Raw genomic sequence first — 13,374 nt, 5'->3', positions numbered from 1 at the left:
CTGCAAGGAGCTTGTGGTCTAGTGCGGGAGCCTTTCCTCCTCTTTGTGCCAGTTAGGTTTTCACGGTATGGTTTTCACACATTTCAGAGCGGAGGAGAAAACACAGTGCCTCCTCTTTAGGCCCCTTTACCCACTGCCTGTGGTCCTCATGGATGCCTGACAATCATCTCATGTTCAAATTCTTCTAATAGAGCTCATGGTCTCTGCCCACCCCCATCCTAGTCAGTGGCACCACTGCCCACTTACTTAGCAATGAGTTATTCTCAATTTCATCCTCTCCTGGTCACATCTGATCCACGAGCAAGTCCTGGTTTGGGCGCATCCAAACTCTATCTCTGATCTGTCTGCTTCTCTCCATCTCCACAGCCACCATCGGCCTTCATCTGGATTCTCTGCTTTTAATCTCACTCAATGCTTCCACTTTAAATTGATAATCACAGACCTCAAATGAGCATTCAATCCTGGCCAGCAAGCTTGTATTTCCTGTGCAAATTCACTTTTCTACCCTCTGAGACAACTGATTGCCCTCTCTTCAGATACCCAACACCTCCCTGCCCCCTCAGCTGCTGACCTCATCTCATCCTTCCCTGGGAATACAGGCCCAGACAGACAGAACTCCCCCATCTTCTGAGCACCAAGTCTTCCTGTGGCATTTGTATGCATGCCCTCTGTTTTCTGCCCGTGGGCCTATCAAAGGCCTAAATTCTCTGGCTTTCTAGGAATTGACCACTTTAATTATCTCCTTTCTTTCTCCCACATAATTGATTTCTTCCCATCAACACACAAACATGCTCTAGTATTTCTCTTCTGAAAACCCCCTACCTCTGGCCCAAGACTCCCCACTGCTAAACACTCTCTGCTATCTTTTCTCAGAGTAATTTCTTCCCTTTCCTATTATCCTCTTTAACTCCTGCCACCTTGTTTTTCTGCACATGGGCCTCTCCACTGCTCCCCTGACCCAGCTCTTGTCATGTCATTAATGACCTCCACTCTGCCGAATCCAGAGCTCACTTCTCTGTCTTACTTGACCCTGACACAGTCTTTTTCAGAATATCTATTGGCTACCTCTCAATGCATCCAAGCCTTGTTCCCTTTGTCTGGTCTCTCAGATTCCCCCACAGTCATAGCAAGCGCTGCCACCCGGATCACACGTTGCTGGTGGTCTGTTTCTTGTCCAGATGATTGGCCTTCAGTAGAGACCTCAATCTACCCATTGGTGCCAGGAAATGTAAGAGTGGGGTGTCAGCGAGGGCAGGCCCTGGGGTGTCTGTTACGACCACCAAACAGTGTCCCCACAAGCCTTTTCTCTTCATCTTTAACACAGGGTTGGAAAAGGAAAACTTCACACGCTGATATGGGAGAATGCTAGGATTGCGGGTGTTTCTTTTTCTCTCTCTCAGTTTCTACTAATGCCTTTCTAATGGTGTTTGGGCAACAGAGAAAATTTGGGTGCCAAAAATAAAATGCCTGATAAGAAGAATTGGCCCTGGCCTGCAAGGATCTCGGCTGTGGGTGGAGTGCCAGGGAGGAGGTGCTCACGGTGGGCAGCAATCCATGGATGTGAAAGCCGGGGCCTGGCTGGCATCACGCAAGGCTCCCATGCAGCTGTGATTGTATCTTGGTGACCTTTCCAAGAGCTTGGCTATAGAGCTCACGCATCTGCTGTAATTCTGGTTAATGTTTATGCTGACAGAGTGCCCAGGGAATGACTTGAAACCTCCTTGCCTATTCTCCCCTTTTACAGGCCAATCGATATCCGATCCCAATCTTCCCCATCAATAGCCACCCCCTTCTCAGACCTCTTCACCTTTACCAAACTCTTTCTCCAGTAAAGGTGAAATTGAGCTGGTCACCCTGGTAAGTCATTCCCTTTGGCCCTGGGTTGTGATGCAGAGTGGCCTGGGTCCCTCTGGTCTTGGATATCTCTTTTGTCACATTTCTCCAAAGCGTGATGCAAGTAATTACTAGCATCTCTGTCCTTGAGCTCCAGGAGAGCAGGGATTGGATCTTATCTTTTCCCTCTTCTGCAAGGCCAGCCCCTCCGAGGCCCTCAGCGCTCCTCTTCACCTGGCCCTTATGGACACATGTTCTAACTAGCTAGAGTACGGAGAAGTCCTGTCTGCCTCTAGCCTTGTCTATCATAAGGAAAGAGGGAAGAAGAAAAAAAAAATTCCTGCTAGCTGAGTTGAGATATTTTCAGGCTAGAAGCTCCTGGAATGAGCCAGAGTGCTTGCTCTCACTCCACCGTGGTGGGGCAGACCTCCTTTCTTTCTAGGCTTCAGACGCTTCAAACTGACAAGATTCATCAAAGGAACCGAGCAGCACCATGAGAAAAAAGAGTCTGGATCCTTAGGACGGAGTCTCCAGGGCCTGGGACAAAGCACAACATCTGTCCCATATGTGGTCAGAGGAGGACAGTGGCTGCAGTGACTATACCCAACATCCACGGAGTGCAATGTAACCCCACAGTGGTGGTATTTGTTTAAGAGAGTGAACCCTACCTTAAAAGATCTTATTTCCTAAGTCAGGCGGAATATATCAGGATAGGTAGAAATTCCTGTTCCTGTGGCCAAGCCAGGGATAACAGAGGGGCAGGGTGCTAAGTTTTGCTTTACCCTTCAGGACTCTTGGACACTGAAAAACCAAGACCTACAGGGGGTACCATGTGGCCTGCAGTCTTTTATCAGCCTCCTCTTCTGGATCTGTCCCACTGGGGACCGGCCGCACAGATGCAGTGTGACAGGCTCAAGTCTGGCTGCTGACGCTGGCAGGTTGGCCAGGTGAGGCCTGTGTGTTCTGCGAAAAGAACGCAGGAGGGTGGAGAGAAGGTACCAGCCTACCCGAGGACACAGTGGAGGGTGGGAAGAGGGAGGAGGGAGGAAGGGGAGTGAAACCACAGAGAGGTGTGCATAAAGTGACAAGAAGTGCCGTGACCTCTCCTAAGGGACAGCCCCCAATGCTCAGCGCTCGCCCGTGTCCATAAGACACAAAACATTTTGCTTTTAAAATTTAAAGCGATAGGTAAGTTTCCTCACTCCCCATTTCTGGACAGTTCCAGAAATTTAACCATCCTGTACCAAACAATGACTGGGAAGTGTATGCATGAAATTGTCATCAGTGCATTGATGATAATTGAGAAGAGGATTCTAAGATGTTTGAAGGAATGAGGGTCACATCTCTAAGACTCTTCCCAGTTCTGTAATCCTATTTTTTTTTTTTAAAAAAAATAAAGTTTTAGTAAAACAAAATCAACTCATATGCTATGGTTTTAGGGAGACCTTAAATCTTGTTTGATGGCAAGAGGGAGTTAAGCAAAACCGTTCTAAAAACTACCATTTTTTCCTGCCTTTTGTACTAATTAGGCAGAATAGGAATTATGGGGCTGGCCTCTCTTGTAGATTATATTTTCTATTTCTATATTTTATATTAGCTGTTTTTAAAACTTTTTTAAACATAAATTTTTTAATATGTTTAAACATATACAAAAACAGAGAGAATAATCAACATATGTATACCCATAACCCAGCTTTATCAATGATCAATAATTTTTTTTTTTTACCAATCCCCTATTTCTCCTTTGACTGGATTATTTTAAATAATAATTATAAATATTATTTCACTTGTAAATACTTCACTCTGTATCTCTAGGAAGGGCTCTTTAAAAAGATATAACCACAATACCATTAGCACGCCTAGAAAATGAACAATAACTCCTTAATACCATAAAATATCCAGCCTGAGTTCATTTTCCTGAAAAATTTTTTTCATATCTGGTGCTGTGTATTTATCGAGAGCCTTAAAAATGCTTAGACTTGATATACTTTGCTTCTAGAAATATTTCCTGAATCCAGAAAAAGCTTTCTGGATAATGACATTTTCTGCAACTTATTTATAACCATGAAATTAGGCAACAAATTAAATGACACATGAGGTGAATGGTTAAGTAAGTTAAGGTAAAACCCAACAAAATAGCACTGTGATTAGGGAAAGGCAGTGACGTTAGAGGACTCACTCCACCATTTCCTATTAAGACTTTTTGAAGCACCATTTTACTCACAGATAAAATATGAGTAATAATTGTATCCACCAAATGAGGTAGGCACTACCATTGTGAGGACGGAGTAAAAATGCACTTAAAACACTCAGCAAAGTGCTTGTCTGGCTCCAAATGAGTCCTTAATATCTGGTCACTGTACAATGTGCAGCAATAAACATATTTATGGAGAACTTGTAGTAAAATAAAAAAATATTATAATATCAAGTTTAAACATTATACTGCCCTGGCTGTTTTTGCTCAGTGGATAGAGCATGGGCCTGCGGACTGAAGGGTCCTGGGTTCAATTCTGGTCAAGGGCACATGCCTGGGTTGCGAGCTCAATCCCTAATAGGGGGCGTGCAGGAGGCAGTTGATCAATGATTCTCTCTCATTATTGATGTTTCTCTCTCTCCTTTTCCCTTCCTCTCTGAAATCAATAAAAAATATATTTTAAAAAATTATACTGCCATATAACCACAACCATGTCAAGAAAAAGTGTCCAGAGTTAATCACCATTGAGTGGTGACCCTCCCCAAAAACCTGCTTTTGTAAAAGCAAAGCTAGCTCATTGCAGAAAATTTGGAGAGTGAAGGATAGAAGAAAATAAAAGTAAGACTTGATCAGTTAAGAAGAGGGCAATCTTACGATTTTCTTTTTAAAGTCAACAATGCCTATCCGCAGCAATTACAGGCCACCAAGCCCGTTATCGCCACCTTGTGGTCAAATTGAGCAACTACTCTTAGACAAAAATCCAGGGAAGAATTAAACTGCCAATATTCTATATATATAAAAGGCTAATATGCAAAGTGTCCCCTCGGGAATTCGACAGGGAGACCGAGAGTTCGATCACCCGCCATGACGTGCGCTGACCACCAGGGGGCGGCACGGAACATGGTGGGTGACCAGCGGCGATGGGCACTGTGGGAGCAAGGGAAGCAGGAGGTGGGGAGGCGCTGAGGCAGGGAACCTGATCAGCCCTGATCGCTGGCCAGGCCTAGGGACCCTACCTGTGCATGAATTTCATGCACTGGGCCTCTAGTAGCTCCATAGATAACATAAATGTTATCCCGGGACTTCCCATGGGACCTCCTACCATGGGACCTCCAACTCAAGGTTCATCTCAGTCCATGGACGCTAGGGGGTATCCAGGGGACCTCATGTAATTTTCCAGAGGAGAGAAACATGGTTCAAGGATTTCATATGAGTAGCCCATTATCTATCCTGCATGAACCTGGCTCACCCATCTCAGAGCTAGTCTATGTTCAGCCTGAGGCTTTCTGGAAACTTGTCTCCACTGTGTTCAACTTTCACAGAGGAGCCCCACTGCCTCACTGTCTGCCACCAAGTGCAGAGAAAACCCACCTGACACGCCCAACAGAAAACCACCTGACAGAGGGGTGCCCTGGAGGAGCCTGCACCTGGGTTCTCCACCTGCATCAGATCCTCCCGGCCACCCTGTTGTGCAAGGACTAAACCAGCTCCGCCAAGCTTCAGCTTCCTTTCCAGTAAAGTGGAGGGAGAGACCCCAGGGTCCCAGAGACTGGCGCCTGGATCAGCTGCAGCAGAATCATTTGGGGATCTTCGACATGCTGAGTTTTGTTGCTTCTGCCCGAAGATCCTGATACAAGCGGTCAGGGTCCCTTCCGGGACTGCCAGTCTCTGTCTTCTAACTGCAGAGTCTGGACAACGTCCTCCTGGGCGTGGCTTTGTTTCAAGGACATCCAAAGTGACCCAGACGACATCAGGGGGAAGAGCGGGGCTCTGGAGACAGGGTTCGTCCGGCTCTGCCCCTTAGCTGGCTCTGGCTGACTTTCTCCATCTGTGAGCTGAAGATGATAATGTTCATACCTACCCCCCAGAATTGCTGTGCAGTGAAGGTGACATTATTTAATTATTTAATTATACTTACATTTACATCTAATTATAGTTATTTGATAAATGCAAAGCCCAAAGCCCTTAACATAGTGTCTAACACATAAGAGTTATTAGTAGTCGTGATTATTTTAACTGTTACTATTACTATTATATACACATGGGTATTTTTAAATAACAATAATTTTTAAAAGATACAATCCTTTTTTTTTTTTAATCTTCACTTGAGGATATTTTTTCATTGATTTTTAGAGAGAGTAGAAGAGAGAGGGAAAGACAGAAATATTGATGTAGGAGAAACACATCAATTGCTGCAGGAGCCCTAACCAGGGTCCGGGCCAGGGAGGTGCCTGCAACCAAGGTACGTGCCCTTGACTAGAATCAAACCTGGGACCCTTAGGTCTGCAGGCCAACGCTCTATCCACTGAGCAAAACCGGCTAGGACTAAAAGATACAATTCTTTAAATTTTTTTTTAAAATATATTTTATTGATTTTTTACAGAGAGGAAGGGAGAGAGATAGAGAGTTAGAAACATCGATGAGAGAGAAACATTGATCAGCTGCCTCCTGCACATCTCCTATGGGGGATGTGCCCGCAACCCAGGTACATGCCCTTGACCGGAATCGAACCTGGGACCTTTCAGTCCGCAGGCCGACGCTCTATCCACTGAGCCAAACCGGTTTCGGCTAAAAGATACAATTCTTAAAGAAATCTTTAAAAAGAACATATGGGGGTAGTTAAAATATAGGGTTCAAACCATCCCCCTACGTACCCTCCCAAGGTGAATCCAGGTGGAACAGCCAGGACAAGGACGAGCTGCACCATCTCCAGCAGTGATGCTCCCTGGGAAGGATTCAGGCCCGTGGGCCACACCATTACTTTGGCCCTATCCATGATGAGTCATTTGACATGGGTGCCCAGTGCTGCGGCTGTGCTGTTTCTTCTTTTTAAATAGTCTTCAAAAAATATGTTTTTATTGATTTCAGGGAGGAAGGGAGAGAAAGAGAGAGAGAAACATCCACGATGAGAGAGAATCATTGATCAGCTGCCTCCTGCACGCCCCCTACTGGGGCTCGAACCCATAACCCAAGCATGTGCACTGACAGGGAACTGAACCGTGACCTCCTGGTTCATAGGTTGATGCTCAACCACTGAGCCACACCAGCCGGGCTGTTTCTTGACGGAAATCAATTACTGGTAACTGTAAATGAATTTCCTGGACTGCAGTCCTGTGAGGGTGGGGACTTAATCTCTTTCACCACTGTATACTCAGCCCCCGAATTAATGACTGGCAAACAAAAGGTGCTAAGTATGTGCTGAATGAATGAATGAAGAAGAGAATTGGCCTTCTGAATTATTTTGTATCCATCTCTTGAGGGTTTGGTTAATGAGCCTGAAAGAAGTCAGCTGATACAGGAGCTTCCAGAAAGCTAAGGCCTGAACTAAAGCACTGCCTGGAAGACGTCCTGCTGATGAGTAAGGAAGACCCCTTCCCACCCAACACCTCGCTGCCTGGAGCGCAGGCGCTCCTGGGGGGACAGACAGTGTGTGCTGGGGCTCAGAGGCGGCCAGCTGCCCTCTGCCTCCGGCCCCTCCATCTCTGCTGCTGAGTTTAAGCACTTCTCTGGCACATCCGAGAGGGGGCACAGGTGGCCATGTGGACTGAAGCCCAGCAAGGCTCAGGCTGAAGAGCGGCCTCCACCAAAGCTCCATCACAGAGACATGGATGGATGGCGGCGAGGAAGCGGGTTCGACTCTCAAAAGGTCGCTTCCTCGCCCACACCGGGAGCACACGGCTGTTCTCAAAGGACAAGGCTCAGAACAGAGACTGAGGCTCTGAGGGTCAACCCAACCATCAGAACCAGGCAGAACCCCGGCGGCGCCACAGCCGCTCATCTCGGAGTCGAGAGGCTTGGACCACAGGACCCAGGGGAAGCGAGAGAGCCGTCTGGGCTGTCACTCAGGCACCCACCCCCAAAGGGCGGCCTCCTGCCTTGGGAGGAAGCTGCCACAGTGGGAAGAGCACTGCCGGGGGGGGGGGGGGGGGGGGGGGGGGGGGGGGGGCGTCCGGGTCAGGGCCCGCCTGGTAGAGAGAGCAAGGTGGGCCAGGACGCAGCCAGTCACTGGGGGAAATTCCAGAGCAACGGACCCACACACTGGCCTCTCCCCTGGCTGAAGGAAGGTCAACAAAAAGAGCCCGAATCTGCCCGGCTGGTGTGGCTCAGAGGCTGAGAGTCGACCTAGGAACCCGGAGGTCACGGTTCGATTCCCGGTCAGGGCACATGCTGGGGTTGCAGGCTCCATCCCCCGTGTGGGGTGTGCAGGAGGCAGCTGATCAATAATTCCCTCTCATCACTGATGTTTCTGTCTCTCTCTTCCTCCCTCTCTGAGATCAATATATATAAAAGAACCGAATCTCTGGAATTTTTAGAAAGATTTTACGTAGGCCTTGCTGGGGACGATAGCCTGAGGCCTTGAATGAGCTCCAGCTCGGGAAAAGGGAGGGACGCTCCTCTCTGGGCAGAGGAGTGAGCGGAGAGTCCAGCTGCTGTGTCAGGAGTTGCAGGGACGGTGCATGCGTTTCGATGATGAGCAGTTACACCGATGGGGGGAACGTGTAGGGAGGTGCCGCGTTGAGGTGCCATGGCTCCTGGCCTCAGGGAGCCTGGGGATGGGCTCTGGGGAGAATCAAATGGCTGTGAAACTCCTCGAGGCGAATGTTTATCAGGATGCAGAAGGCACGGGCAGTTTTCCATCATCGTTGATCGCCAGTGTTGAAACTGTAGATGGCCCGGTCACCGCCATGGGTTGCACCTTACGAAGGAATTTCAAGGAAGCGCGTTGCTCTCTCTTGTTTACTGATGAAGTCAGAGAAGCTGGAGCATCTGTTCTTTCCCCAACGCCTTCCAGCAGGTCCTTTCTTCACAGCCCCGGGCCCTGGGCATGGCAGACCTGTGCCCAGGAGTGGGCCCCTCTCCTCCAGTGGGGCCACAGCAGGGCCAGGGCCGTCCCCACAGGGCCTCCAGATCGTCCCCCGTCTCCCTCAAGCTGTCTCCTCCAAACTCCGGGCACACATCCGCAGGCCCTGGCTGTCCCCGGTCAGACTCCCACCTGGGCCTTTGCCCGGAGCTGCCTCTGCCCAGACAGACCCCCCACCCCTCTTCCTGTCACAGATTAAAGGGAGGCGATAAAAATGCTCTAAAATTGGTGGGGTGTGACCCCATGCACTGCAGGGCTGCCGGTTCGATTCCTGTTCTGGTCACATGCCCTGGTTGCCGGCTCGGTCCCCGGTGAGGGCGTGCAGGAGGCAACTGATGGAGGATGTTTCGCTTTCACGTCAATGTTTGTATCGCTCTCTCCCTCTCCTTTTCTCTCTCTCTAGAAATCGATCTTAAAAAATCTTAAAATTGACTGTGGTGGTGGTTGCAGAACTCCGAATAAAAATCACTGAGTTGTAGGCTTTAAAAGGATGAACTGTATGGTATGTGAATTATCTCTCAATCAAGTTGTTATTAAATATACATTATACCCATCCATATATTTATGGCCATTACTCAGCCTGTGCCACTGGGGAGACGAAGATGGATGTTGCGTTGGCTAGCTTCCAAATTTAAAATAGAAGAATGCAAGATGAACTTGGCAGGGAAGAGGGGTAAGTGTGTAACAGGGCAACGAATAAGACCTTGGCTTTGAGCTGTAAGAGGCCAGGTGCTGATTAGGCCTGGTTATCTGTGACCCTGTGAGGGGCCAGGCCTGATCTCCATCTACTTAATGAAGAACAAGTGTGCTGCTATCGAGCTGGGAAGGAAGAAAACTCCTCCCATGATGCTAGGAATCTATAATTAAAGCATAAACGGCACGTTCCAGGCGTTGGAGGCATTCATCATGTCTCTTTCCACAGGCACGCACAGAGGCGGCGGCTTGAAGAATTCTTTGAATTATTTTAAAAAAGAAAAGGAGGGGCCCCCTCTGGTGTTGTGGGCACTGTGAGTGGAGAAGGAGGTGTGTGTGTGGGGGGGGGGGGCTGGAGGGGGTCCCCAGCCGCTGGTGCACAGCTGGACACGTTCTGTGGGCTCACACAGCGTTAGGAATGTTCTCCAGCAGCTGCCACAAGATATAAGCTCTAGGCAGGCAGAGGTCTTTCGTTTGTCCTGTTCGTTGCCGCATACCTAAGGCTGGTTGCAGTAATTTTTTTCGGCATGCGTTGAATAAAGGAACATTTAAATATCAGATTCGACTTCTGTGTCTGACCAAGAAAGAGTAACAGGGACCCAGCCTGAAACAACTTAAAACCCAGACAAAATATATGAAACGGCCTGGTCGGCGTGGCTCAGTGGTTGAGCGTCAACCTATGTATGAACCAGGAGGTCACTGTTTGGTTCCTGGTCAGGGCACATGCCTGGGTTGCAGGCTCAATCCCCAGTGGGGGGCATGCAGGAGGTGGCCAATCGATGATTCTCTCTCATCACTGAGGTTTCCATCTCTCTCTCCCTCTCTGTTCCTCTCTGAAATCAATTTTTAAAATATTAAAAAATAAACACAAAATATATGAAACGATGGTTGTTGAGACACTGGACATCGGGCAGAAAAGGACAGCGATCCCTGAGAGCTGAGAAACAAATGAGGTGAACCCTACACTTGCCCCAAAGAACTGGAGAGTTTTCAGGCCGTGGTGTGGGTAGGAGGAATCCCGAGGGAGCCTGGCAAGGCCCCTTGAATTGACAAGAAAGAGCTGGGCAGCCAGAGGGTTCTGCAAGTCACCAGCTGAGTGCTGAGGAGCAGGTGCGGAAACTTCCGGGACCAGAGCAGAGAGAACCATCTTTGGAGCTCAGGCAGGACCGGGACTGGGCCGTGTCCTACTAGCCCGCGTGGGAAATGTTGTCATTCATGGGTCACTGGCGTTCGCCCGCCGTAGTGGGGGAAAATTAGCCCTAGACTAAACACCGCTCTGATCCTGCCTCGCAATGTTTAACAGCAAGCCTTAAAAGGACAGAACTGTTCCCAAGCAGCTTAGCCCCACTGCAGAACAGAGTTCAACAATATTGGTCAGAATACAGAAATATCCAGCGCCCACCAGGTGAAATTCACAGTGTCTCGGTAACATTCAGGAGAGAAACCACATAGTAACTGGAACTGGAAAAGTTTAATAAGAAGAATGATTAACTGAGAGGAAAAACCCAGAGATGAATTCAAACTTCATTGAACATTCTCCTCTCCATTACCATTCCCTAGCAGACAAGGAAATGCACTGAGCGTCAACCTATGTCACTGGAGGTCATGGTTCGATTCCCGGTCAGGGCACATGCCCGGGGTGTGGGCTCCATCCCCAGCATTCCTTAGCTTGTGGCCCCATCACCCCAGGGCCAGCATCCTCAAATCTCTCTGCCCTGTCACCACACCAGCTTCTTCTCTGTGTGTCAAATCTCCCTTCTTTATAAGCCTCTGTCGTATAAGGAGGCTTGTGGTTGCACGTAGGGCCCACCCAGATGGACCAGGATCATCTCCCCATCAAGATCCCTCATTGAATCACATCTGCAAAGAGACTTTTTCTATGTAAGGTCACATTCACGAGTTCCAGAGATTAGGGTGTGGCTATCCTTTGGGGGCCATTTCTCAGCCCACCACTGGCAGCCATCCTGCTCCAAGTTTAATAACAGGAGCAACTAACCTTCACTGCATGCCTACTGTGTGCCAGGCCCTACGGTGTGCCAGGCCCTACTGTGTGCCAGGCGCTACGGTGTGCCAGGCCCTGCGGTGTGCCAGGCCCTGCTGTGTGCCAAGCACTGTGCTCAGCATTTGACTGGCAGCCTTCTCCAGAGACGCATGGAAATGGGATAGTGATGCTTGTGCTTCGGAACCAGAAAGACCTGAACTGGAATCTCAGATGGGCCACAATTAGCCGTGTGACCTCCAGGCAAATGGCTTATCCTCCCCACCGGTCCCTCACCTACAGAAGGATGCTGCCTTGAGCTATTTTCCTGGGAGGTCTCAAGGATCAGGTTTAAGCAAGATGTCTGGCTTGGTCCTCTGAGTGGCGGACTCATGTGAACACACACATTGGTGAGGGGTGTGCTGTAGACTCTCAGTATGAAAACAGCTAAGTGCCACTGGCGTCCATTCGAAAGGCAGCGTGGCCACTCCCACACCCCTCTCCCCCCAGGGCTGCGGGACTGCAGACTATTCCTTCAAGGACAGCACACACTCAGACACGGACACACACACACACACACCAAGTTTCAGGCGAGACCTGAGCAACTAATTTTCCCACGTAAAATGTATTCTTCCTTCTCTTGTTATTATGGGCTGGGGCAAAGACATAATAAAAACACTCCGAGTCTGGCAAAGAAAAACAACCTGAAATTCGATTTGAAACTGGAAATAATCATTGTGTCTACAATCCTAAAAAAATAAATCAAAGAGTAGCTTTTAGAGCCGGTCTTAAGTTAGGCAGAGAGGTCTGAGTTAGATCCAAGTCATAGTTTTCCTCCCTCAAATGCCACTCCACCTGTACTTTCTTACGGGTTAAAAGTCCCACCAACCCCCAGAGCCACTGGTTCTAGACCAGCCGTGGGCATACTACAGCCCGCGGGCCGGATCCGCCTGTTTGAAATGAATAAAACTAAAAAAAAAAAAAGACCATACCCTTTTATGTAATGATGTTTACTTTGAATTTACATTAGTTCACACAAACACTCCATCCATGCTTTTGTTCCGGCCCTCCGGTCCAGTTTAAGAACCCATTGTGGCCCTCGAGTCAAAAAGTTTGCCCACCCCTGTTCTAGACCCACGGGTGCCCTCTACTTCCCCTCCTTACTTACCCCAAGTTACCCAGGCCTGCAACTTCTTTAAAACAACAACAGAAATAAACTGTGGGTGGGGGTTGCTGATGGTCCGTGTGTGATTAAAGAAATTTGGGGCATGCTCCCTCTGCTGCCCTGTCTTGGAGAATCCCTGGCATATTAGTATATTAAAGGGTTTGCTGCAACTTAAAAAATAAAAAGAACACTTCAACCTAGAGTTTTCTAAAGGCATTTTGCCGTGGAACCCCTTTGCGCTGAACATCCATCATAGTCTGAAGGACTGGTGTTCCTCGGTACACAGTCTGGGAACCACTGGCCTTCCGGCTCCAGTTCAGGTCCTCGGCCTAGCGCGCAGACCTCCACGCGGGGCCTGCCTGCCTGCCTCTCTAGTTTCACCTCCCTTTGTGCCTTATGTCAACCTCCTTGCTTCAGCCACACCTCACCGCTCACATCTCCTCATGCATGCGAGGGTGTTCATGCCTCCAAGCCTTTGCCTGAGCTGTTTGCTCAGCCTGGAATGCTGTTCCCTGCGTCCCTCCTATAGATGCCTCAGGACTGGCTGAAATGTCTCCTGCTCCCGAAGGGGCTTCCCAAGGCTTCTAACCGGAACTAACTGCTCCCTCAATTGCACCAGCCCTGCACTTGGCAGTTGCCTGTAGAACAGC

The sequence above is a fragment of the Myotis myotis genome, unplaced genomic scaffold (assembly GCF_014108235.1).
Source record: "Myotis myotis isolate mMyoMyo1 unplaced genomic scaffold, mMyoMyo1.p scaffold_m19_p_17, whole genome shotgun sequence".
NCBI classification, from domain to species: domain Eukaryota; kingdom Metazoa; phylum Chordata; class Mammalia; order Chiroptera; family Vespertilionidae; genus Myotis; species Myotis myotis.
Note: the sequence above shows the minus strand (reverse complement) of the source record.